General features: G+C 41.4%; 2 long non-coding RNA genes across 3 annotated transcripts in view; one reads left to right on the top strand and one right to left on the bottom strand.

Annotated features, from left to right (window-relative positions):
* LOC146401652 (uncharacterized) overlaps positions 1-12,801 on the top strand; it is a 113,923-nt gene extending 101,122 nt beyond the window's left edge. The window contains exons 5-6 of the long non-coding RNA XR_014810574.1: positions 6,773-7,042; positions 7,324-12,801. This is a non-coding gene — a long non-coding RNA (uncharacterized LOC146401652). The remainder of the gene's footprint in view (positions 1-6,772; positions 7,043-7,323) is intronic.
* LOC146401651 (uncharacterized) overlaps positions 1-26,449 on the bottom strand; it is a 65,467-nt gene that overhangs the window by 22,238 nt on the left and 16,780 nt on the right. Inside the window, exons 2-3 of one of the 2 annotated variants that reach the window (XR_014810571.1) lie at positions 17,979-18,100; positions 6,703-8,731 (exon numbers count right to left, since the gene is read on the bottom strand). This is a non-coding gene — a long non-coding RNA (uncharacterized LOC146401651). Of the gene's footprint in view, positions 1-6,702; positions 8,732-17,978; positions 18,101-26,449 lie in introns of those variants that run through there. The other variant, XR_014810573.1, reaches the window with a different exon arrangement.

The raw sequence follows: 26,449 nt of genomic DNA, 5'->3' as shown, positions 1-26,449 counted from the left end.
CGTTACTGTGGTTCTGGTGTAGGCCAGTGGCTACAGCTCCGATTCAACCCCTAGCCTGGGAACCTCCATATGCCGTGGGAGCGGCCCAAAGAAATAGCAAAAAAAAAAAAGAGCTTATGTGGTTATAGTGAACCCACCTGGATAATCCAGAATTTTAAGATCTACAACCTTAATTACATCTTAATTAATTAAAAACTGTAATAACCTTAACTCCATAGAAAAAGGCCCTTTGCCACATAATTTAACATATTCACAGTTCCAGAGGTAAGGCATAGACATCTTTAGGGGGCCATTATTTGGCTTTCCCTGAGCTTTTGAGCCAGGATGCATCAGGAGTGAAAGTCTCCTCAGAGATCTGCCCAAGGAAGACTTGCAACTTCATCCCCTTCCTCATTCACACCTAACTCCTTGGGACCAGTTGGCCCAGACCTCTCAGGAGAAAACCTTGCCAGGCTCATGCCACAGTGCATCATGCTCCAGGAGAGGCTGAGCTCCTGGCACAGCTCCTGCCTCTGGAGAGCTGAAGGCAAGGCTGGTGCTTTCACCCCAGACCCTGAGCTATCCAATCTGCCTGCTTACTGCTGTTTCCTGAAGTTGAGCCAATATGCCTGGGAGGATCCCAAGGACTTTGGGCTTTGGTCCAATGTGCTCATAAGCAGAAGGCTCTGCCTTCCCTTTACCCTTAAAGGCAGGGGTTAAGCTTTCAGTGGAATTATAAATATTATAGTGGTATTATAGCCAGGGGCCCAGGAAGGCCAAAATACTATCCTGCCAATCAGTCTGCTCCTTTGCATCCCATAAAAGGAAGAGTAAGTAGCAAGATGAGAATGAAAAAATGAGCCTTGTTAGTGGTGGACACACAAGTGAAGAAGCTGGTGCAAAGATGATTGTATGAGATGGCTGAGGTCTATGCAAGACCCCCTCACCTTCCCTCCCTTTGAATCTAAATCTAGGGGGAGAAAATGCAAGTACATGTGCCAAAGAGTGAGTGGCTGAATCTGACTCACTCATTTACGTATTGAGGGAGAGAGAGAAGTGACCAGGTTTGTCCTGGGTCTGCCCACAGCATACAGGCAGGAGGCACAGCACAGAAGGCCCTAAAGACCAAGACCTTCCTAGGACCAAGGTGGGAAGAAAAAGAGAAAAAGTGGACCCTGAGGTGGGTGGGAGTTTTCTGAAGGATAGCCATTGTCATCTCTATACAGAGTCTCTTGCAAGCTCTCCCTGACCCAGTCATAATCTACACTGAGTGCTACACACTAGAATCCCCTGCGACCTACTCAACTAAAGGAGGAAGGTTTCTTTCCATTTCTTCAAATAGTTGAAGACACCCCAACTGTAGGATGGATGATTGATCTTAGAAGTTGGAATTCCTGGCCAGCCTGCTGGTCAGTTCTCCTCCTGGCGTTTTGCTGTCATCTCACTTTTCCCCTCCTATCCTCACATCTTGTTTTTTTAAGTATAGTTGATTTATAACGTTGTGCCAGTTTCTGTTGTACAGCATAGTGACCCAGTCACACAGGCAATCTTTTTCTCATTTTGTTTCCCATCACGTTCTATCCCAAGAGATTGGATATAGTTCCCTGTGCTGCACAGTGGGACCTCATTGCTTATCCATTCTAAATGGAATAGTTTGCATCTGTTAACCCCAAACTTCCCATCCATCCCACTCCCTCCTTCCCCTGCCATCTCACTTCTTACCCTCTTTGCCCTGCTCTGCTGTGCCAACCACTCAGCCCTTTCATCCAAGAAAGAAAGAACAAGGATGGGATCAGGTGCCTTTTTGCAGCTTCCACTTTAAAACAAATGGGGGAAGAGCACATAAAGATTCCTTGGACAGATTTCAGCTTGACACCCAAGGCAGTGGATCTCATCCTCTTTTTTTTTCTTTTTATGGCCAAACCTTTGGCATACGGAAGTTCCAGGCTAGGGGTCACTTTGGAGCTGCAGTTACTGGCCTATGCCATAGCCACAGCAACACCAGATTTGAGCCCTATGTGCCACCTATGCTGCAGCTTGTGGCAGCACCAGATCCTTAATACACTGAGTAAGGCCATCCTCATGGATACAAGTCAGGTTCTTAACTATAATGGGAACTCCTCACCCTCTTCATTGCTCCATGGAATATCATTGACTACTCATCTCTGCCATACCTTCTGCTCCACCCAGGCAACCACCCTGTGCCTCTGCCCATGCTCTCCCTGATCTCAGACCTACCTGTATTTTCTATGGATCTTGCTCCTCACTCTCTGGCACAGATTTTCATTCCCCAGCTTTCAGCCACCACTCAAGGCTGGTTGCATGCTCTCCCCAGAACCCCTGTCCAGTCTCGCCTTGAGCTGGCCATGTAGGTGGAAGAGGGAGTGATTTGTGACTAGGAGGAATATGACCCAGGCAGGTGACAGATCCCCAGGAATATGGGACACTTACACAAGGCTGGGGTGAGTGGAGATTGACAGAAAATACAGAAGGCTATCTACTTTTAAATCTGCCTTCCCTAGCCTCCAACTGGGTATCACTTCATCATCGGCTCAAATCAGAAGGTTTATGTTCTCCTTGTTCATTTTGTTCTTACTTGTTCTATACATTGGTAAGGCATTTGGGGTTGGGAAGCAAGGAGTAATAGGCCACTGGAGGCTGGTGAGCAAAATATGACATGATCAGAATTGCTTTGTAGTTAAACTATTGTGGCAGCAGAGAATTGAGGAAACTTTAGACCAGTTTGGGGGTATTGTTTTGGGCCATTGAGAGGAATATAAACTTGAATAGAAGTAGGGTATGGAAATATGGTGATGGAGGTGCTACGACCCACAAAAATACGGTCAACTGCTGAACAATGCAAGGGTTGGGGCACTAACCCATCGCCATAGTCATAAATCCACATATAATTTATAGTTGACCCTCCAACTCTACATCCACAATTCCAACCAACTTAGAATCCTGTAGTGCTACAGTATTTGCTATTGGAATAAATCCATGTGTAAGTGGACCTGCAGAGTTCAGACCCATGTTGGTCAGGGTCAACTGTATTATAGAAGTAGAATTGCAGGATGAAGGAAGGAATTGGATGTCAAATTTGGGTAGAGGGGGAAAAAAAATCAATGAAAACACCAAAGTAAACAGTCTAGTTGACTGGGGCTATGGTGGTGCCATTAAGAAAAATACTAAACACAGGAAAATATGTTCCTAGGAGATGATTTTTAATTCATTTTGTTATATGTTGAATTGGTGGTTTGGGAAGGATATTCAGATAGAGTTGTCCAGTAGGAGTTGAGAATATTGCCCATAGGTTTGGAAGAGGGGAGGACTGCAGATACAGCTATAGAGGTCACCTGCATGGCAAAGACAGTTGAAAACAAATCAGAAAGAAAGCTGAAAGGGAAAAATACTCAGACTGTCCCTTTGTCTTCACTGCTTTCTCCTGCATCTGATGCTCCAGTTAGCTACTGTTGGGTTTACAAGCAACCTCAAAACTTACTGGCTTAAAAGAACAAGTCACTTTACTGTTAACTCTCACTGTTCCGTGGATTGACTGGGTTTAGTTGGGTGGTTCTTGCTCGGGATGTCTCAAGTAGAGGTGATCTTTGGAAACACAAGTTTGAACTGTGAAGGTCCACTTATATGTGGATTTTTCTCAACAGTAAACACTGAACAATTCATGGTTGGTTGAATTGCAGATATAGAAGAACCCTGAATACATCATACCGATTATAAGTTACATTCACATTTTTGACTCCACTCTCCTAACACTCCGTGTTGCTCAAGGATAAACTATAGCTGTAATCAGACCATGATTAGGGGTGAATTTACCAGTCCTAATAATGAACGAGGCTCCTTTCCTTCACATGCCTAGAGCCCAGGCTGGGAAGAATCCACAGGTGTAAATTGGAAGAGTTGGGGCTCCTCAGGTATCTCTCTCCCTCACCCACTCCATCATCTTTCCAGCATGGAGGCTCAGGTGTCCAGGGTAGCCAGACTGCTCACATGGTGGCTCCAAAAGTGTTCACATCTCATGTGAGACTGAACCAGGAGGAAGCCACAACACCTTTTATGACCTAACCTCAGAAATCACATGGCATTACTTTTGTTACCTCCTGTTCCTCAAAGCAATCATAAAGGCCCACTCAGGTTTACGAGAAGGGATATGGATTCCACCTCTTAATGGTGGAGTGGAAAGGTTCTACAAGAGCATGTGAGACCAGAAATATTCTTCAGTCATTCTGGGGAAACAACATCTGCCTTCTCTTCTAAAACTCAGCATAAGAAGCCTCTTTGAATCCTCATAGGTGGTATAGCACACCCTCAGTAGACTTCCAGAATTTTATACCCCTCCAACAACACTTGGCACTATAGGCATTTCAATCTAGTTCTATATGTAGGCATCTATATAAACTATAAGCCTCTATAAGCCAAGCCCTATGTCTTGTCCTGGTTTTGGTGAAGTATAAAGTAGCTGGTAGATATGGCTCACTGACTTAAATTTAATTTCAACACAAGAGGTGAGGACTGAGTACAGAACATGGGGGAAAACCTATATTTAAAACACCAGAAGCAAGATAACCAATGAAGAAGAAGACACCAGAAGCAAGATAAACAATGAAGAAGCCTTTGGGAAAGTGTTTTCATAAGTACACTGTAATGGCTTTTGCAAAATTATCAGGGGCATTTTCCCTATGTATGAAAATTGTTGCTGAATAAAGCTAAGTATGTCTATGAAAACTAGCAACATCTAAAAATCCTAACCATAAAATAGAACCAAAGCTTGAATGGAATTTTTTTTCTTCCCGGAAAGTTATAAGACAGAGCTTCACCAATAATCAAATGGTCTTGGAGCAATACAGAGATATTATGTCTATTAAATTGGGAGGACTTTAAAAAATATATTTGTAAAATGGCCTAGAGCCATTGAATGGACAATACTTTTCTGACAGAAAGGTGAGTTGGCCAAGTCTTCTGGAGGAGAAAGGAGTTTTTAGGTGGGAATTTCTTTTGATGTAAAAATTCCACCCTAGAAATTTATTCTGAGGAAATAACCCTGATAGGGCAAAAATTCGTATTGAGGATGTTCAACAAAGTATATTTTATGATAGGAAAATACTGGAGATCACCAACACAACCAGAGGTTGGTAAAATAGATTATGGTTAATTCACTTGCTGAAACATTACGTGGCCATTAAAAAATAATATTTTTGAAAATTCTTTAACAGCCCAAGAGCATACTTACAATACGATGTTCTCTACAAATAAAACAGAAATACAAACTGCATAAATTATAGGCACTAGAGTGATCTCAATTTCGTTTTAAATAATTGTATGTGTAGAGAGAAAAGACTAAAAACTAATTTCAAAAAATATTAACAGTAGTCATGCCTCAGTGATGGAATTAGAGGAAATTTAAATTTTTTCACTATTCCCCTCTGCCTTTTTTTTTTTTTTTTTTTTTTTTTACAGTAAACGTAGTTTTGTAATCAAGGGGGAAAATGTACTTTTCAAAACAAAAACAAAAACAAGCAGTTGTTTCTGTGACTAGATAGGTGATTAACAAAATGGAGACTGGAGAAATGCTTTTCTGGAAAAGAAATTAAATAATTTATGATAAAGGTCTTGGTATAGAATAACTCACACTTTTAAAAAACCTAACATGCAAGAAAGCAGCCCGGACACACACAGAAGTGCTATCTCTGAGGTGTGAAATTTCACACATGCCAAAGCCTGTGTAATCCCACTGAGTATTTCCTTTAATGGCACATGGGGACTTGGAGTCCTCCGGCTGTAACTAAGACAGACCCTAATGGGCAGCAGGAGTGCTGAGCGGTGCCTTTCTGGTTCTGCCTCAGACTTCCTGGGGAACAAGGAACAAGTCCATTAACCTCTGGAGAGCTTCACGTCCCTCTTGGATATGGAAATCCACCAACATCAATAGGGCGTCAAAGGGCAAAAGTGGGGGAGAAAAAAAGAAGCCACAAGCAAAGTGGCTTTAGATGCCCAGGCCAGACTGCACATCTATCTCCAATTGAACTGCCATAGATTCCGGCTGGGAATCTTCCCAGTGTCCCATAGCCATCTTGTTGCAACACTGCTGTTGGTGCTCAGGTACCCACCATGCCTCCTCTCATAGCAGGAACCTCTATGGCAGAAACTAGTTACCATAATGCCATAAAGCTGTCTGCCCTTGGCAATGCATCACACAGTGGTGACAGGCTCATAAAAACTGACTTCCCTGTGGACACTAAGTGCTAACCCTAAGGGCATAACATGGTCAGGATTTGGGCCATTCCCAATCAGCAAATGAGCCAGGATCCTAAACCTTGTTTGTAAAGCATTCCTGAGGCAGCGGGAGTGCCCAGGGAAACTATGTTATAAATATAGCATCGTACATAGCACATAGTAGATGCTGAATAAATATTTGATGACCAATGATGACCAAGCGGAGGTTAAGGTCCAGTTTAAGCTCTTAGAAGCATAATGTAGCCAAAAGTTGCATATTCTTCCAATATAGGAAGCAATTTTACTTAATACCAGCAATTAAAATAGCCAAAGACCATCCACAGCATTAAATAATTGAATAATTAGTCTTAAATACATTTATCTTAATGCATTTGCAGAGAAAGCAGGCTTCACTAGAGGAAGTTGAAAATGAAGGTTCTAGCAGAGACTAAGGAGGGTGTAGGCAGTTTCAAGGAGTTTAGAAATGAGAAGCACTGGGGTTTTTATTCTTTCATTTTTCGTATCCTTTATATAAAAGATACAGCACTTCTCTTTTGGTTGACAGCCAAGATCGGGGTCATTTTACAACAATTACAAGAGAAAAGAGGCAGAAGTAGAGACAAGAAGGCTGTGTTAATCAACGCGCAGACATTACAGAGTTCCTGCCACATACCTGGGAAAGAGCCAGGACCAGCACACAAATCAAAGATTTAGGACCTGGTTCAGCCACTCTGTGCCTTAGGATTTGTGACATCCCTACCTGAACTCTGATTGCTGAAGCATAAGAGCACCCATTTCACAGAGCTATTTGGAGAAGAAAATAAAGTCCTGCATGGTAGGTAGCACTCTTACACGGGCACATAGTAAGTGTAAAAATAGTGACCGTCTTTATTATTATTATTGTTGGGTTTTCTTGACCTTTTCCTCTGAACTCTATGTTTCATGAGAGCGGGGCCCATGTGCCCCTCTTATTCACAACTGTATACCCAGCCTATAGCAAACCTGGCATGTGGCTGGGGTTTAATAAATATTTTCAGGGGAGAATTTGTTCTCATTGTTTCCTATGGTCAGTGGCAGACTTTTTTTGACTTTGCTTCTTCCTTTATTTTCCCTCAGGTATCTTGTAATATATTGTGAAAACAGTAACACTTCACCCTTCGATATATATGGTATGTATCTCCAAAAAGGACATTTTCCTCCATAACCATGACATCATTATCATACCCGACAAAATGAACAATTCCTAAATATCATATAATCTGTTTTCAGATTTCTTTCTTATTCCTAAAAATACCTTTTTATAATTGATCTGCTCACTCTAGGACCAAATAAAAGATCAAAATATTCATTTGGAAATTAGGTCTTTTAAGTCTCTTTTAATTTAGAACTCATACCCCACTCCTTTATTCTATGACATTGACTTATGGAAGATACTATAAAATATGCCATCTTTTAGATTTGCCTGATTGCTTCACTAAGGTGGCACGTTTTTCTCTTGAGATCGAAGTTGTTTTTCTTTTCTGTGATGTACATTTTTATTAACATAATTTTATATTTATAATTTTTATAGTTTCTGTGCATGAAATACATCTTTATGTCAATTAATATTTTTCAAAGAAAATCCTTTGTTCCAGGAAAATAGCAAAATTTTAGATATAGAAAAACTCTGAATATCTTCTAGACCAGCTCAATTATTGATCAAAATTAAAATTAAAAGTTAAGGAAAAATGCATAGATATTCTAAGGATTCCAAATGATATTTTCCTCAAAAAGAAGGTGTATGTAGTATAATAAATACTTTTTTAATGGATATATTTTTTTTCCCTACTGAAAATCTTTTTGGAAGCCAGAGCAACCAAGTATTTTAGAAACACCTACAAAAAGAAATTGAATGGAAACATTTTAAGAAAGTATTCCAATTGTTAGTACATAGCTGCTCTCCCCATTTTTTAAATAACCAACAATAACAATTTATATTTGTCATTAAACAACTAAATTTTTTCATAGTGCCTTATGTATCTATCCAAGAAGCAACTAAAAAGATTTTATGAAGGAATAGGAAAAATAAAGCAATAAAAGCAGATAAGGTGAGAAGACCAGGCAATTTAGAAAATGCAGCATCTCAAAGGACATGGAAGCTTCTGTGTCCTTCTCAAGCTTTGGCCCCTGCCCTAGATTTTCTTTTTCATGGCTGCACCTGCAGCACATGGAAGTCCCTGGGCCAGGAGTCAAATCAGAGCTGCAGCCGAGGCTTGCACCACAGCCACGCAACATGGGGAGATAGAAGTTAAATTGAAAGTCTTGATGTGACTCAGGTTAAATATTTTGATCCAGAAAGCCTCACAGGTGATGCTGTATACTCAGCACTGCATCACATCAGGAGGTGTATTCAGCTGACTCTTGAACAACCTGGGCTGTTTGAATGGTATGGGTCCATTTATAGGCAATTTTTTTTTTCAATAAACATATTGGATATATTTTTAGAGATCTGTGACAACTTAAACTCACGGCTGATCCAGGTAGCCTAGACACAGTGAAAAAATGAAGAAAAAAGGTATGTTATGAATGCATAAAATATATGTAGAAATACATATACAAAATATGTGTTAATTGACTGCTTATGTTGTCATTGGCTTCTGGTCAACAGTAGGCTATTAGTAGTTAAATTTGGGGGAAGTCAAAAGCTATATGTGGCTTTTCCGCTGCTCTGGGGGTTGGTGCCTCTAAAAGTCAGCGTAGTGTCAGGTTGGCCTCCTATTAGTGATGCCAGTATTTGATCACTGGGTTAAAGTGGTGATGGCTTGATCCCTTCGCTGCAAAGTAAGGTTTTTTCCCTCCTTGGAACTAGCAAGTAAACTGTCAGATGATGACTGGTACCCTGTAAATAGATAATTCACTATCTAACTTTCTCTGGATTGTTTGAGCACCCACCATGATCCTTGTCTGAATCAGTCCTGATAGAAGTGGAAAGTTACCATTTTGTAACCCCTATCATTCCTTCCTTATTAGTTTGCTTTCTTCTGTAAAAAGAGCTTTCCTTCTCAACTGGTATTTGGCTACTCTGAAACATAGCTCCTAAAGGGAGGACAGGATATAAATGTGTAATTTTTTCCCTTTAATAATCAATTTTCAAAAAAACTTATTGGTAAATGGCAGCAAAGTTTAAAATCCTGAGAATCACACAAAGCATGTAAAGGGGTTTTTCTCTATTCTCTGTCCCCATAATTATCTTAGCATGAGCCTGGGGAGGGACTGGGGGTGCCGAGTGGTACAGACTGTTTAGGTGGAAATCACACCTCTGATCTCCATTCCTCAGATTCTTTCTCCAGTTGGCTGATCCTAAATCTAAGATAAAACATGGCTATTATGTTCCAGTCGGTCTTGGTTATGTAATTGTGAACTTGGTACTGATCTCCCCTCTGTAATTGGAAGTATCTCCTATCGTTATTTTTCCATCACGTCCTTCAGAAGAGTATTCCACAAGCTGTAGAATTTGGGAATGTCACCGATTTTGTTCATTGGCTGAAATTTTTGTCTTGTGCATTGCAATGAGAAATCTTCATTCTGAAACCTCAAATCAATAAATAACTCTCCTCCTTCCCTGCGGACTAGGCCGCATGCATGTGGCTGGGCCCATCACTAGCATAAATCCTCGACTCTCCGCCCAGCCAAACAACACAGGCTGCACTGAGCTCTTGAACATGGCCTCATAAATCCAGCCCTGCTCAGTGCTTCTCCATCCTGGCCCTTTTGGTGCCCTCGGACCCCGAGGCTCCAGACTTGCTCCCCCAGAACCAAGTGCAGCATGAGGTGGCGGGGTGCCCCCTTCCTGAAATTGACTGCAGAACGTCATACCCTCTCTCTGACCCCTCTGCCGCCACGCTGCAACATAAGCTCCCATCTAATTGCTGCTCTGCCTCTCTCAGCAGAACTTGACCTCTTTCTGGGCTCCTCTCTTAAAGCAACTGTCTGTGTTTTTCATTATGTTTGCCAAGATGTATTAGCTTGAACTTTTCCCGGATGAGGTTCGTTTTGCTACTTTTTCTTCAAATCTCTGAGACAGCAGGTTCAAGAATGCAGCCTTTGGCGGGGGGAGTTTTTAGGCTCAGAGCCTTCAGCCAAGACAGCTGAGTGCATCAGATCCGCCTACTGGTGCTATGCGAGAACTGGCCCTTTAAGTGGACACATTCGGGTTCCAAATCCAAACCTCAGTTGGAAGTTCAAGCCACAATTGGAACACACATGTCCTGCCCAGAAAGCTGCCCCAGCCTTGAGGTGACTTTTCTCCTACAAGGCTGTCATCCTCAACCCCATCCCCCGCAAATGCAAACATCTCCTTTTAAACATTGCAGTCTCAGAGCCTCCACCCTGAAAAGGATGTTGAAAGCCAAGTTCCCCGGGGCACCCTCAGCTTCTCTGGTCTGACTAGGCAGCTGGTCAGAAACAGCAGTGGCTGGCAGCATGGCTTTGCCCAACGCAATGCCAGCAAGAATTCCTTTGTGGTCCCTGGGAAGGTGTCATCTCTGCATCTCAGCTAATCCTTCCCTTAAAAATAAAAGCGCTCCTGAGACAGAGAGCAGAGAGAGGGCAAATGCAGTGATAAGAATGCTAATCAGAATGGAGGGAGTTTTCCAGCATTTGCTTTGCTAGGAAAAAAAAAGTCATCTATAAAAAGCGCTGGAAGGCTTTTTCTTACAGCCATGGGCCTTTGCCAGAGGACAGATTTCTCTCCCTCATCTCAGTTTCTTCCAGGCCTTTTTCTTGTGTGTTCTTCTTTTTTTCTTGCTTCCTTTCTTCTTCTTTTCATGGAGTCTTCTGTGTCTGGAAAGCAGCCTGTGAGGAGTCAGAGGCTCCTGCGTGCGCTGTGGGGGCCCCAGCCACAGGTGGGGCGGACTACCTGCTGAGGGGGACAACAGATCATTTGGGGTTGCAGTAGGGAGACCCCACTCCTCAGCCTGATGAGGTCCTACTCAGAGATGCCTGCTGATTTTTCTGTCACCTTCCTTTCTGTTTCATTTCCATTTCCTGCTTCCCCTAGACTTTCCTCCAGTGGAGGCCCTTTCCTTTGGTGGCAAGATGACCAGGGCAGTCAGCGAGGTCACCCCTTTACCCTCCCTCCCCATACTTGATTTTTGACAAGGCTGATCTTGCACATCCAAAGAATGGCCTTCTCCCTGACCCCATGGGGTCTGGAGCCCAGGCTCTTTGTAAATAAAATGGTGTAATCTCAAGAGGCTTGCCACTGTAGAGAGAGGAATAAATAAATCAATATGTAAATAAACCCACAAGGGGTGGGGGATGTACTAGGACTTTGCAGAACTATGATCAAGCATTTTAGAAGTTGGATATTGCAGCGTTTCTGGTGAGCACTGCCTGAAGGACTAGGATTCCAGCCCTGGGCTATGGAAGAGAGAAAGTGAGCCGTGACTAAAATTCCCTCGTGGATTGATTTGACTTACATATATTCCAGGAGCTGGTCTAATTGCTGGTTCAGTCTTGGGCTTTGATTTTCCTTCTCTCACTTCCCTGCATTTCAGAGACTTTATATCAACAGGCCCTGAGCTGCCCTCTGTCCTACTGAGAAGCTTTCTGGATGTGGGATCGAATCTTCTGAGAAGACAGTGCTGGAAATTCCACCCTCTGTCAAGGGAGCACCAGATAGTCCCTACCTGGGAGAAGTGTGCTGGTGATTTCCAAGGAAAGAGGTAGTTAATTCTCATTTAAAGTGGAAGTCCAGATGTACAGCTCTTACTCTTTGCACAGACTAAGAGCCACGCTGCTGTTGGGGTGGAGTCTAGGAGAAAGTGGGAGGAGAGTTCCCATCTTACACATCTTCTTGCAGCACCCAGCCAGCACGGAAAGCCACAGAGAGTGACCTCTGGAGTCTGACCCCATGATCCTCTTGCCAAGTCACAGGTCCTGACCCTGCCACTGCTGCCCGTCTCCTCTGCTTGACCCCCCGCCCCTGCACCACTGTCTGATTCATTCTTCCTCCCAACTTCTTCCTCCCCTTCTTCCTCCTAGAAAATTTCAAACATATGCCAAAGTAGAGAGAATAGTGAAATGATCCCCCACATACCATACACCTATCATCCAATTCCAACTGGTATCAATTCATGGCCAGTCTTGTCAGTTTGATGCCCACTTGCTTCCACTACCACTCCTTACTTCTCATTTTACTGGAATAATTTTGAAGCAAATTTCAGATAGCATTTAATATCTAAGCACTTTAGCATACACAAGATATTTTTTTGGACAGAATCCCATTATTACATGTGACAATAACAATATCTAATGTCTCCAAATTCTCGGTCAGTGTTCAAGTTTCCCCAATGACTTGGAGAGTAGACTTGCGGTTGCCGAGGGGGAGGGGGAGGAATGGATTAGGAATTTAGGGTTAATAGATGCAGACTATTGTCTTTGGAATGGATAAGCAAGGAGATCCTGCTGTGTAGCACTGGGAACTATGTCTAGTCACTTATGATGGAACATGATAATGTTAGAAAAAGAATGTATATATGTATGTGTAACTGGGTCACCATGCTGTACAGTAGAAAATTGACAGGACACTTAACCAGCTATAATGAAAAAAAATCAATATTTATATATATAAATAAATAAAATAAAATTTCCCTTCTAACAAAAATAAAATTTCCCCAATGAGTTATTTTTATATTTCTTCAAGTCAGCATCCAAATCAGGTCCACATATTGTAACTGGTTTACATAGCTTAAAAAAATATCTTTTTCCCCCCACATAGCCTCTTTTTTTTTTCCTCTTAAAACTTATTTATTGAAGAAACCCAGCTATTCAAACTATAGGGTTTACCCCAGCCTGGATTTTGCTGATTGCATCCCTGTGGTATTGTTTAGCATGTCCCTCTGTGCCTTATATTTTCTTTAAATTGGTAGTTAGATAGATAAATGAGTCCAGAAGATGACGGAATAGAAGGACTGGAGCTCAACTTCTCTCCTAAAAAACAACAAAAGTCGCAACTAAAGGCTGAGCAATCTCCACCCAAATGGACCAGAAACCTTAAAAAAAGATACCCTACTCCAGAAGAAAAAGAGGAGGCCAAATCAAGACGTAGGAGGGGCAATTTTACAATATAAACAACCCCACACCTCTGGGGTGGGAAGCTCCACAGACTGAAAACTAACTGGTTCACAGAGACTCACCTACAGGAGTGAGAGTTCTGAGCCCCACATCAAACCCTCACGTGCGGGGACCTGGCACTGGGAGAAAGAGCCCCTGGAGCAGCTGGCACTGAAGGCCAGTGGGGCTTGTGGGCAGGAGCTCCACAGGACTGGGGGAAACGGAGACCCCATTCTTGAAAGGTGCACACAGACTTTCACGTGCACTGGATCCCAGGGCAGAGCAAGGTCTCCATAGGAATCTGGGTCAAACCTGACTGCAGTTCTTGGAGGACATCCTGGGAAAACAGGGGTGAACGTGGCTTGCTGTGAGGGATGGATATTGAAAGCAAAGCTCTCGGGAATATTCAGCAGCTTGCCTGTCTCTGGAGGTGGCGATTTTGGGAAAATCTGGCCCCACCCGTCAATCAGTGCTGAGAAGCCCCAGGGCAAACAACCATCCAGGTGGGATCACAGCCCCACCCCTCAGTAAACAGGCTACCTAAAGACCCCCTCAGGCACACAGCTGCCTCTAATCCCGTGGAGAGACTAAGCCCCACCCACCAGAGGGATTAGAATCAGCTCCACCTACCAGTGGGCCGGCATCAGCGCCCCCCCCATCAGGAAGCCTACAGCAAGCCCCCATACAGACTTCAGCCACAACAGGGGCAGATGCTAGAAGTAAGAGAGGATACAACTCTATTATCTGTAAAAAGGTCACCACACCAAAAACCTATCAAAATGAAAAGACAGAGAACTACAACTCAGATGAGGGAGAAAGGAAAAACTCCAGAAAATCAGCTAAGCAATGAGGAGATTCTCAGCATCCAGGAAAAAAACTTCAGATTGTTGATGATAAAGATGATGCAAGACATTGGAAATAAACTGGAGGCAAAGATGGATAATTTACAGGAAACACTGACCAAAGAGATACAAGATATAAAACTTAAACAAGAAGAGATGCAGAATACAATAACTGAAATAAAAAATTCACTAGAGGCAGCTAACAGCAGAATACAGGAGGCAGAAGAATGAATAAGTGAGGTGGAGGACAGATTAGTGGAAATTACGGATACAGAACAGAAAAGAGAAAAAAGATTGAAAACTAATGAAGAGCGTCTCACAGAACTCTGGGACAATGTTAAACGTACCAACATCCGTATTATAGGGGTGCCAGAAGGACAAGAGAGAGAGAAGGGGACAGAAAAAATATTCCAAGAGATAATAGCCGAAAACTCCCCTCACATGGGAAAGGAACCACTCACTCAAATCCAGGAAGCACAACGAGTAGCATATAAAATAAACCCAAGGAGGAGGAATATACCAAGACACATATTAATCAAACTAACAAAAATTAAAGACAAAGAGAAAATCTTGAAAGCAGCTAGGGAAAAGAAACAAGTAACATACAAGGGAAACCCAATAAGGTTATTGGCAGATTTTCCAGCAGAAACTCTGCAGGCCAGAAGGGAGTGGCATGATATATTTCATGTGATGAAAGGAAAAACCCTCCAACCAAGATTACTTTACCCAGCAAGGCTCTCATTCAAAACCTTCACAGATAGTAAAAGTTGAGAGAATTCAGCAACACTAAACCAGCCTTACAACAAATACTAAAGGAACTTCTCTAGGCAGAAAAGAAAAGCCTGCAACAGGGAACAAAAATTCCACAAATGACAAGGCTCACCAGTAAAGGTATATATACAGTAAAGATATGAAATCATCCATGCACAATTATACCACCAAAATCAGAAATCATGAGAAGAGGTGGGTACAAATGCAGGACGCTGGAGATTAACTTGCAATTAAGAGAACAACAACTTAAAACAATCTCATACATATAGACTCATATCAAAATTTCAGAATAACTGCAAACCAAAAATCTACAACTGATACACAAGCAAGGAATCTCTGGAGAAGAAATATATCTCACAGTAAATAAGTGCATAATCCACCATGAAGGGGGTCATTTGACATCATTTTGGAATGTTGAAGTCTTCTTACATCTGATTCTGATTTCCTCTCCATCAAAGAATTGACAATTATAATTAAATAATGCAACTGTACAATTAAATAATACAGTTCTACAATTGTATTATTAATAACCATTTCTCTCCATTGTACAATGTAAGGTCTATAATGTCTTGTTTATAACATCACCTAGAATGGTGTAATGCCTATACTGAAGAATCAATAAGATGTAACAAATTGTGAGGACATATTTATATAGTTACACTGTTTTTTAACCAATTTATCCATTTTATTTTTTACTTATTTTCAGAGGGTGTATTATTTTTGTTATTCTTACCAGTTAACTTATTCTTTTTATTATGCTATATAAAATATTTAATGGTATATAAGGCTTTCTTCTTTACAAATTTTAGTTGCATAATATATACAATTTTAATATAATGCTAATTTTTAAAGAAAAATTGAAATGTAATAGGTAATACTAAATTGTAAAGATGAAAGCCATACAAAATGGGATAAAGTATAGAATAAATTTCCAATTTGTCTCAGCATATTTTCCATTCCACTTTTCAGAGGGAGTTACTTAATCTGTTTCTTAAGATCCATGATATAATAATCTGTGTGAATGTAACTGCATTTAAATATATGTATTTTATTCTGCAAAAAAATAATAAACTGGTAAACAAAAAAAACAGTAAAAAATAAATAAATAAATAAATAAATAAATAAATAAATAAATAAAAATAAACTGGTAGTTATATAAACAGCTTCATCAAGTTCAGGTTTGATTTTTTTTAAAACAAGAATACTTTATCAGGAGCACATAATTCTGTCTGTATTTCTTTTTGTGTTATTAACAACCATTGAATGTCATGGTCTGATCTATTTCATCTATTTCATAAAAGCTGGCAAAATGGTGACATTCTAATTCTATTATTCTGTTTTCATTTATTTGTTAAAATACTTCCATAGAGAGAAATCCCCTCCATTAACCAACTGGTTACACTTAGTTCACTCATCCCTTGGAAATTGTAGTCTACACAGCCAGCATGTGAAAGTTTTTGTGGCCAGTGACCCCTAGACCTTGGGGTAGATTCTGCAGGAGGAAACTGATTTTTTTCATTCGTTCTTTTTTTTTTTTTCTTTCTTTTTTCTTTTTAAGGCCACATCTGCAGCATCTGGGCTGGGGGTCAAATCAAAACTGCAGCTGCAGTCAATACCACAGCCACGGCAACACCAGATCTGAGCCACATCTGCGAACTACATCACAGTTTGTGGGAAACTCCTGATTTTTTTTTTCCTGGGCCACCTATGTCCATTGTTTTCAAAGACATTTCAAAATCCTTTTGCCAGCCAAGAGATTGGCCCTGCTTCAATATCTGTGACTTCTGCATTTACCAATATGAAAAAAATAGATTAGTTTCAGTGATTCAGAAAAAAAAAAATCTCCTTTGCTCAGTTTTTAGAGACTCAAGTTTAGCCCTTCAGAGTTCAGAGCTGGAGCTCACACATGGTATATAGTATGGGCCACCGTAAGTGATAGAGCCATGAACCTATGTTTCCAGGGCTGTCCCTCTGGCCACATGGTAAGGAAGGTCTATCCTTGGAATTGAAGGTAATTGGTATCAGCTCTAAGGAGGAGGAAAGCATAAACTCTTTCATGTGGAGAGGCCTTCACCAGCTGAGGACAAGGGTGAGGCCAGGGTCCAGCTCCTTACCTGATGTCACCAGCCTTGCCCACTGACCATGATGACTCTGATCTCAGAGCCCCTGCTGCTCTGTGCTCTGGAAAAACAGTCCTTCTACCCAGATTTCTTTGCAATTATGGAGACTTATAGGCTACCACTGGGTCATTTTCCATCAGATCGTACCAACAGAGATTTGCCTACCCTCACTTAATGGGAGAGCCAAGAGGTGTGTCTTCTCACACAAGTTGCTTGCAGCCCACTTCTCTTAGAGTCCCAAGAGATCCACCCAAGCAGATACCATTCAGGACCCAGGGCCCTCTGTTAGGGCCAGGCCAGCCGGCTGTACCAATAGGATCTTTGAGGAGCAAACCACAGTGAAACAGCTTGGACTGTAGCCACTGGCTCAAAACACTATGAGCCATTGGCTGAATTGCTATCCAGCCCCAGCTAAGACCAGAGTTGCCTCACCAGGGTTATGAAGAGAAGCAATGGCAGGAGTACAGCAGGTTTTCTATTCTTAGCCCCAGGCAGTCAGCTGCAGAGAGAATGCAATGAAGATGTAGAGCTGGATACCACCCACCCTGACTACCATAGTGAAGTTGGTGCTTGGGGAACCATTTGGGAGGGCCCTGTGTCCACCTGGAAGAAATGTGGCAAGAGGAATTAACCACCTCAAGTTCCTCTCTGAGCCAGGGAGTGTTTTGGCTTCTCACCAAAATGCAAGGGGATTTTGGTTAAAATCTATTCATTCCAAATTTGTGAGCTGGACTCTAGTTCAAAAGGACCCATAAACCTGCCAGTGCAAGATGGTCACAGTCCAAGTGGATATATCTTTCAAGCATCCACAACTGGGGCAAGGTAGCAGGGGATGGGAGTTAGACCTCTCACCTACACAATGTATTGAGTCTTACTGGTGGAGTCTGAGGTGGGGGCTGGAGTTGGAGGGGAGGGACCCAAGAGAGGTAGTATTGTTGCTTACCTTATGCTCATGTTTCTTTTTCTGCTAATAATCAGCTGTACCTGGCATGAATCCCCTGGCTCTGCCAGCTTCACTCCAGTGTCCTGTTACCAACAGACCTTGCAACTACCCTTATAGCCCACCTGGAAAAGAACCAAGCAAACTTACAACCTCTGAGCTGTACTGGGACAGATCTTGCTAAGTATAAGAACTGGTTTTCAGAGCCTCATAACCAGGTCTGCAGCAGCTCAAAGGCACATTAGAGCCTCACCACATCCTCGGGTTTTCTTTGCAGAGGGTAGCTCAGGATGAAACAGGCCTGCCAGGAGTTGACATGGTGATGATATGGAGCTGCCATTTGCTTCTACTGGACATTAGCTTTTGCATCACCTCAGGTAATTCCTAGGATGCACAAAAATGGCCTTGAAGGGAGAAAAGGCTCACTTGTAACAAAAACCAGTGGAAAACACTAAGTGTAATAGTCATCAATGCCATTCACCGTATATTCTTGGTTCTCTGCCTTCTGGACATATGCCATGGTCACTCTTCCTGATCCCATTGTGGGGTTTTTTTGACCACCCCCTTAGGAAGTTCCCAAGCCAGGGACAGAACCCCTACCACAGCAGCGACCTGAGCCACAGCTGTAACAAGGCCAGATCTTTAACCCACTGAGCCACCAGGGAACTTCTCCATTGTGTTTTAGTGTACCATTTGACTAGCTTTGACCAGTGAATTGTGCGCAGAAGTGATATGTGTCACTTCTAAGGCCAAGTCTTTAATTTCTGGGCAAGACACTCCTCCCCACCATGATCTCTCTCTCTGTCGCTCTGCTGTGACAACTGGTGATGTTTGCAGTGGTGGTTGCTCTGTCCACCTGGGTCTCAGAGTAAGGTGCCGAGTGCAGAGTCCTGCTGATCCATGACATATGTGGAGCATTACCCAGAAAACCTTAGTTGTTATAAGCTACCAAGATTTGAGGATTATTTGTCACCACAACATAACCTAGACCATTCTGACTGGTACACAGACAAGACAGGCTTAGGGGCAAAATGGCTATCTAGGGTGGCCTTGAGACAGACTCCTACAGCTTTCTTGAAATTCCAGGGTCTGATATAAGCTCCTATATGATCTCTTGGTCTAGGAGTGATTATCCCTTTAATGACATATCCCTAGACTTCCCAGCCTGCCTCCTTCCAGGTAGCCAGAATAGTGCCCTGAACTTCTGAGTGCACTTCATGAGAGATGTAAGGCCTGTCTGAAGGACATGAGACGAATGATAGGTCCATGGAGCCTGAGGTACAGCAGGCAGAATAACGGCCCCCATAGATGTTCATATCCTAATCCCCAGGACCTGGGAATATGTTGCCTTACATGGCAAAAGGGACTTTACAGATGTGATGATGTTAAGGATCTTGAGATGGGGAGATTATCCTAGATTATCTGGATGGACCCAATGTAATCACAAGTATCATTAAGTAAAAGAGTGAGGCAAGAGTGTTAGAATCAGAGAGAAATGTGAAGAGTCTCTGCTGCTAAGATGGAGAAACGGGACAATGTGCCAAGGAATGCAGGTGGCTTCTAGAAGCTGGAAAAGGCAAGGAAACAGATTCTCCCCTAGAGTCTCCAGAAGGAACACCGTCCTGCCAACACTTTGATTTTTGCCTAGTGAGACCCATTTCAGACATCTGACCTTCAGAATTATAAAATAATATATTGGGGTTGTCTTAGGCAACCAAGTTTATAGTAATTTGTTACAGCAGCAATAAGAAACTAATACACAAGGGGAAATGCACTCCTGCTCCCGAGCATTCTCAGAAGCCCATCACCCAGACTTGCATGATATGTACTGAATGCAGTACCTGGAGCCCCCAGCAACTATGTAATGACTACATGCCTGACAGTGGACCCTAATTCCAGATCTTCCAAGGTTGAATCCTCTGTCCTTTTCCCATCCCTCTCAAATTGCTAAGTGCCCTTGAACCAATGCACTGCATCTTTCTTATTCACTGCTGTATGTTGGGCATGGAGTAGGCACCAGTATACATTAGGTAAATGGGAGAATAAATAAATGAATAAATGTCATGAGGAATTATCGGATTATATATGTAGTTCTTAATGATTTACTGAAAATCTCCAGCAAGAAACCCATCAAACTAACAGTTTAAAAAAAAAAGTCAAACAAAACAGCAAACGAATACAAAAAAAGAATATAATGCTTTGCCCGCTCACAGTTTTGTCAGGTGCAAACACAATCTGTACGATTCTCCTTAGTTGGCTGATTCTTTTCATTCCTTCTGCCCTGCATGTTTTATCTGTGTGTATGCTGGCAGAGAAGTTTTCTGACAGTGCAACAGATCCATCCTCCCCTGGGCACCTGCTTCCTCCAGCTTATTAAAATTTCACTCATATTTTAGGGAAGTGCATGGTTTTGTAAGCAAGGATGTTCAGTGGAACTAAAATGAAGCAAACTCATAATTTCACGACCTGAATACAGTTTCATCCATTGTTATTTATTCCAGCTCTGCTATTGAATAATAATTACAAAAGAATCAAAGTTTGTGCTGCCATCAAACAACATTTTGCATGAGAACTAGAGAAGTACAATCTCATCCTAACAAGCCTATCTCTTAACATCAATAATATGTTCCTGAACAACAAGTTCTGCCCCTAAACACTGATCATTAATTTAAATGGGGATAATCCATTCTGTAACAACCCAAAACTCTGAGGCAATTTCCTAAAACATAATTGAAATATAGCAAAATATCTATATATATAACAACTAGCATCTTTGCTTGTTAAATGCTTAAGACACCATTTCCTGATTGTCAAAATTACAAAATTACAAAGTCTAAATCAAAATGGATCTAACACAAGTGAAAAATTTAAACCTATAAAACTTCTAAAAGAAAGTATTTCTGACTTTGAATTAGGTAAAGATTTCTTAAATATGATACCAAAAACACAGTTGAAAACACTAAGAAGATTGCTAAATTGGGTAAAATCAAAATTGAGAACTTCTGTTCTTCCAAAGACACTGTTAAGAGAGTGAAAAGACTAGCCAGAGACAGGGAAAAAATAGTTTCAAGTTATACATCTGATAAAGAACTTGATTCAGGAATCCATGAAGAACTCTCAAAACTCAGTATTAGAAAATATAAATAACCTATTTTTAAAATGGGCAAAAGATTTGAAGAGAAGCTTCATTGTAGAAGATATATGGATGACAAAAAAAGGGACATAAAAAGATGCTCAGCCTTATTAGTCACTAGAGAAATGCGGTATACATCTGTTAGAATCACTAACACTTTAAAAAAAGCCCAACAATAGCAAGTGCTGACAAGGGCGTGGAGCAACAGGAATTCTCATTCATGGCTGGTAGAAACATAAAATGGCACAATCACTTTGGAAGACAATTTGACAGTCTGTTATAAAGAGAAACATATAGTAATCACATGACCCAGAAATCCCTCTCTTTTAGATATTTATCCAAAAGAAATGAAAATTTATGTTCACACAAAAACTTGTGTGTAGATTTAGAGTATTTAGTCATGAGAATCAAGATATGGAAACAACTCAATGTTCCTCAGCTGGAGAATGGATACATAGACTGGACTATCCACGCAATGGAATGTCACTGGCAGTAAGAAGGAACACACTATGACACACAGATCAACACAAATGAATCTCAGATGCATCATGCTAAGTGAGAGAACCCAGACTCAAAAATAATGTGAGAAAAAGAATGTATGTCTATATATATATATATATATGAATGACTGGGTCACTTTGCTGTATAGCAGAAATTGGAACAACATTATAAATCAAGTATGATAGAAAAAATAAAAATCTTAAAACCCCAAACAAAACAAGACAAAAGCCACTTACTGTATAAGTCCATTTATATGTCATTCTGAAAAGGCATAACTCTAGGGGCAGAAAATAGATCAGAGGTTGTCAGGGTGTCAGGGGTTGGGGAGGAGTTGACTACAGAGGGGAACAGGGGAATTTCTGGAGTGAGAGAAATATCCTATATTTTGATTGGAGTGGTAGCTATGTTTGTCAAAACTGCTGAACTGTATACTTTTTAAGAAGAGCATATTTTTCCGTTTATAAATTAGACCTTCAACATCAAAACCAGCAGAGGCCAGGTGCCTTATACACAGTAGCATGTGTAGTTCCCATGACCTTTGTGGACACGTGACACTGATAATCTACCATTTGCATTCGGAAAGTAAGTAAAGACTTCTCTGCATGTTGTTTTGTTAAAATGTTGAATTGAGATTTTGGTACGTAAATACAGTCTCTTCCTATGTAAACATCAGCCAAAAATATATTGACAAATATGTGTGTTCAATAAAGTTTGGGTATTAAAAACCCAGAGGAATGCTACTGGGATAACAAATGGAAGAGACATTCTGCAGGGTATGTGAGTCTCATGATACTGCTGAACTCTATTTTTATATCCTGGCCAACAGCCTATACCATCACTGTTAAACTGACATATATACAACAAATCCTGTTAATTAAAAAACCCTCTGTATTTAGCATATCTTTTTCAGTTACTGTTAAACTGGCAAAATATAGAGAAATCCAAAGGACCTGAATAAGTGAAAGAAAAAAGATGATCTAATATTGATTAATATTAATACTAGTATGATTTCCAGATCTGGTAACTGGAGAATACACAGTGTTTTCATGTCCACGGAATATCTACAAAACTTGATCCCCTGGCCTATGAGGCATTCTAAAATGTACAAATGGAATAAACTATACTCTCTGATTACAACTCAGTGCTACTATGAATAGATAGTGGGAGAATAACCAAAAACTTCTTGGAACAAAAATTGCAGTTACGGAATGTTTGTTAAATATTAATAATACAAACACTATATTTTGAAATTTTTAAGATGTAGCCAAAGCTGTACTTGGAAGGAAATGTAGACTTAAACACCTCAATTATCAAATTAGAAAAGATGAAAATGAATTAAGTAATTAATTGAATATGAGTGGCACGTATTAAGCAACCAATAAACATTTAGTGAGTGAAGAAACTAGAGAAAAACATTAAAACGTACTTAGGGCAAATAGGATGAAAGAAAACATTTTAAAACCTTAATCACTAATTTGAAAACAGAAAAATTAAGTTGGATAGCTGGATGGGGAAAGAGAGGGCAATGAAATAGATTATCCATAAAGGAGATGGATATTCAAGGAGAAAGAAATCAAGCATAAATGCAAAATTTTGAAGAAGAAAGGAGATGCAGCCACAAATATGATGAAATTTAAAGAACTAAGAGAATACTTTCTATAATATCCTATACATTTAATAATCTAAATGAAGTGAGAGATTTTCTAAGATAATATAGATTATTAAAAGGATGCAGGAAGTGGAAAACTCAGACATTATTAAAGCAAAGGTAAGAAGTATGGAGCTTGGAGCTAGGAACTCCTCATTTCAGGCCTAAGCTCTTCCCTATGGAGCTATACAACCTGATCAAATTACTTCACCTCTGTTACCCTCAGTTTCCCTATTTGCAAAATGACACAAACAACAGCAACTACCCCACAGAAATATGTTGTGGTGATTTTACTTTTTTAATTTTTTAAAATTACTCAATGTGGAGTTCCTGTCGTGGCGCAGTGGTTAACAAATCCGACTAGGAACCATGAGGTTGCGGGTTCGATCCCTGGCCTTGCTCAGTGGGTTAAGGATCTGGCGTTGCCGTGAGCTGTGGTGTAGGATCCCACGTTGCTGTGGCTCTGGTGTAGGCTGGTGGCTGCAGCTTCGATTAGACCCCTAGCCTGGGAACCTCCATATGCCGCAGGAGCAGCCCAAGAAATGGTAAAAAGACAAAAAACAAAACAAAGAAAATAAAAGAAATTACCACAAACTTGGTGAAGTAAAAACACAAATTTATTCTCCTGCGCTTTTTTTTTTTTTTTTTTTTTTTTTTAATGGCAGCACCGTAGCATGCAGAAGTTCCCAGGCTAGGAGTTGAATCGGACAGCCACAGCCACAGCCACATCCACACCAGATCTGAGCTGCATCCACAACCTACTCTGCAGCTCAGGGCAATGCTATATCATTAACTCACTGAGCGAGGGCCAGGGATTGAATATGCATCCTAATAGAGATCAAGTCAGATTCTTAACCCACTGAGCCACAATGAGCACAACTTCTTATGCTTTTGGAGGCAAGAAGTTTGAGTTCATTTCTTTTTTTTTTTTTTGCTTTAAAGAACTTCATCTGCAGTATATGGAAGTTTCCAGGCTAGGGGTCAAATCGGAGCTGTAGCAGCCAGTCTATGATGCCACAGCCACAGCAATGCAGGATCTGAGCTGCATCTGTGACCTATACCACAGCTCACAGCAATGCAGGATCCCTAACCCAATGAGGAAGGCCAGGGATCAAACCAACGACCTCATGAATATTAGTCAGGCTCACCACTGCTGAGCCACAATAGGAACTCCTCTTTTACGCTTTTGGAGGCAAGAAGTTTGAGTTCATTTCTCACTGAGCCAAAACCAGGTTATCTGCCGGACCATGCTTCTTCCAGAGACTCTAAGAAAGGATCCATTTTCTTGCCTTTCCCAACTTCTGGAGCTTTATTCCTTGACTTATCCAACTTCTCATTTCTGCCTGTATACCTTGGCTCACGGCCCCTCTCTCCAGCTTCAAAACCCAAAGTATCTTCCAATTTCTCTCTCTGCTCCGAGGTCATCACATTGCCTTTGTCTGTGTGTAAACAATTCCCTCCCTCTTATCAGAACTGCATTAGGGCCCACCTGAGTAATCCAGGATAACCTACCCATTCCAAGATCCTCAACTTTACCACATTTGCAAAGGCCTTTTTTTTCCCCACATAAAGTTAGTTAGGATATGGATATCTTTGAAGGATCATATTTTTCCCAGCCTACCATAGTCTGCCCTTTGGCCCAAAGATTCATGCCTGTCACACATGCAAAATATATTCAACCCATTCCAACATCCCCAAAGTTTCAACTTAAGACCAAAATCTATTCGGCTCAAAAGTCTAAAATCTCACCATCTATATGAGGTAGGGGTGAGCTAAGTATCATTCACCCTGGCCCAAAGTTCCTCACTATTTACACACTTATGAAACAAGAAAACAAGTTCTCTGCTCCCCAGATAAGGTGGTGGTACAGGCATCGTATAATAGTTGTAGATACTGCCATTCCAAGGGGAGAAAAATGAGAGGAATAAAGGGGTCACTACTTCCCAGCAATTTCCAAAGCCAGCAGGGAAGATTTCATTAGGTTTCAAGGCCTGGGAACAACTGTCTCTGGTTCAAGAGTCTGCCCCTTGGACCCAGGACTCTGGCCTCTGCCTCTTGACCTCTGAGCCCAAGGCCCAAAAAGTTATTCTTCCTTTTCCTTGTTTGCAGCTAAGTAGTTTTCCTACTTGTAGAGTTTTGGGAGTCTAACAGCCTTCCTTTATTTCTCCCTCTCCCTGTTCCTTTCAGTACAAAGTCAGCAAGGTTTTAGCTGGCATAACATGCTCAAAACTTTATACATCTCCCATGTATTTCACAGATTCATGCCACTAGATAGGAGGGTTCTCCACAGATTATTCCTCGCTCATCCCACATCTATCTCTGGTTTCTGCTGAGGTGACTGAGTGGCTCCAAGAGTGCCACCCTTAATGCTTCAGCACTAGCAAAAGGTTGTCCAGCCACATAACCTTGGCTTTTCTCTCCAGAGCATGTTTTTTTTTTTTTTTTTTTTTTTTTTGGTTTTTTTGCCTTTTCTTGGGCTGCTCCCGCGGCATATGGAGGTTCCCAGGCTAGGGGTCCAATCGGAGCTGTAGCCGCCGGCCTACGCCAGAGCCACAGCAACGCGGCATCCGAGCTGCGTCTGCAACCTACACCACAGCTCGTGGCAATGCTGGATCCTTAACCCACTGAGCAAGGCCAGGGATCGAACCCGCAACCTCATGGTTCCTAGTCGGATTCGTTAACCACTGAGCCACGACAGGAACTCCCAGAGCATGTTTTTCTAACAGTGAACCTCTTACCATTAGCATCTTTTGTAATCTGGATAGGCTGAGAATGTCCCAGATCATCAAGTACCAGTTCTCTTTTGCTGAACTTTTCTTTCCTTAATTTATGTCTTCCCTCTCACATTTTACATGAGCAATAAGGAAAAACCAGGCTGCACCTTGAGCACATGGCTTGCGAAGCCCTTCAGCTAAATATTCAAGTGTACGGCTTATAAATTCTGCTTTCCACATAACTGTAGGACGCGAGTCAGCCAGGCTCCCTGCCACTGCATAAGAAGGATCTCCTTTCCAAGTTCCAAGAACATGCTCTTCGTTTCCTTCTGAACTCTCACTGGCAACGTCTTTAACATTCATATTTCTACCAACATTCTATTTATGATGATATGTGTATACTCAAAGGTGATAACGCTTTCTCTGCCATGCCCCTTCCTTCCTCCTGAGCCCTTACTGGCAGAGACTTTGACATCCC

The sequence above is a fragment of the Sus scrofa genome, chromosome 7 (genome assembly GCF_054392235.1).
Source record: "Sus scrofa isolate SSC_HxYL_T2T_F1_AM1 chromosome 7, Sscrofa_HxYL_maternal_Yorkshire_Landrace_v2.0, whole genome shotgun sequence".
Taxonomy (NCBI): Eukaryota; Metazoa; Chordata; class Mammalia; order Artiodactyla; family Suidae; genus Sus; species Sus scrofa.
The sequence above is the reverse complement of the archived record's forward strand: the minus strand, read 5'-3'. Positions and strand labels throughout refer to the sequence as shown.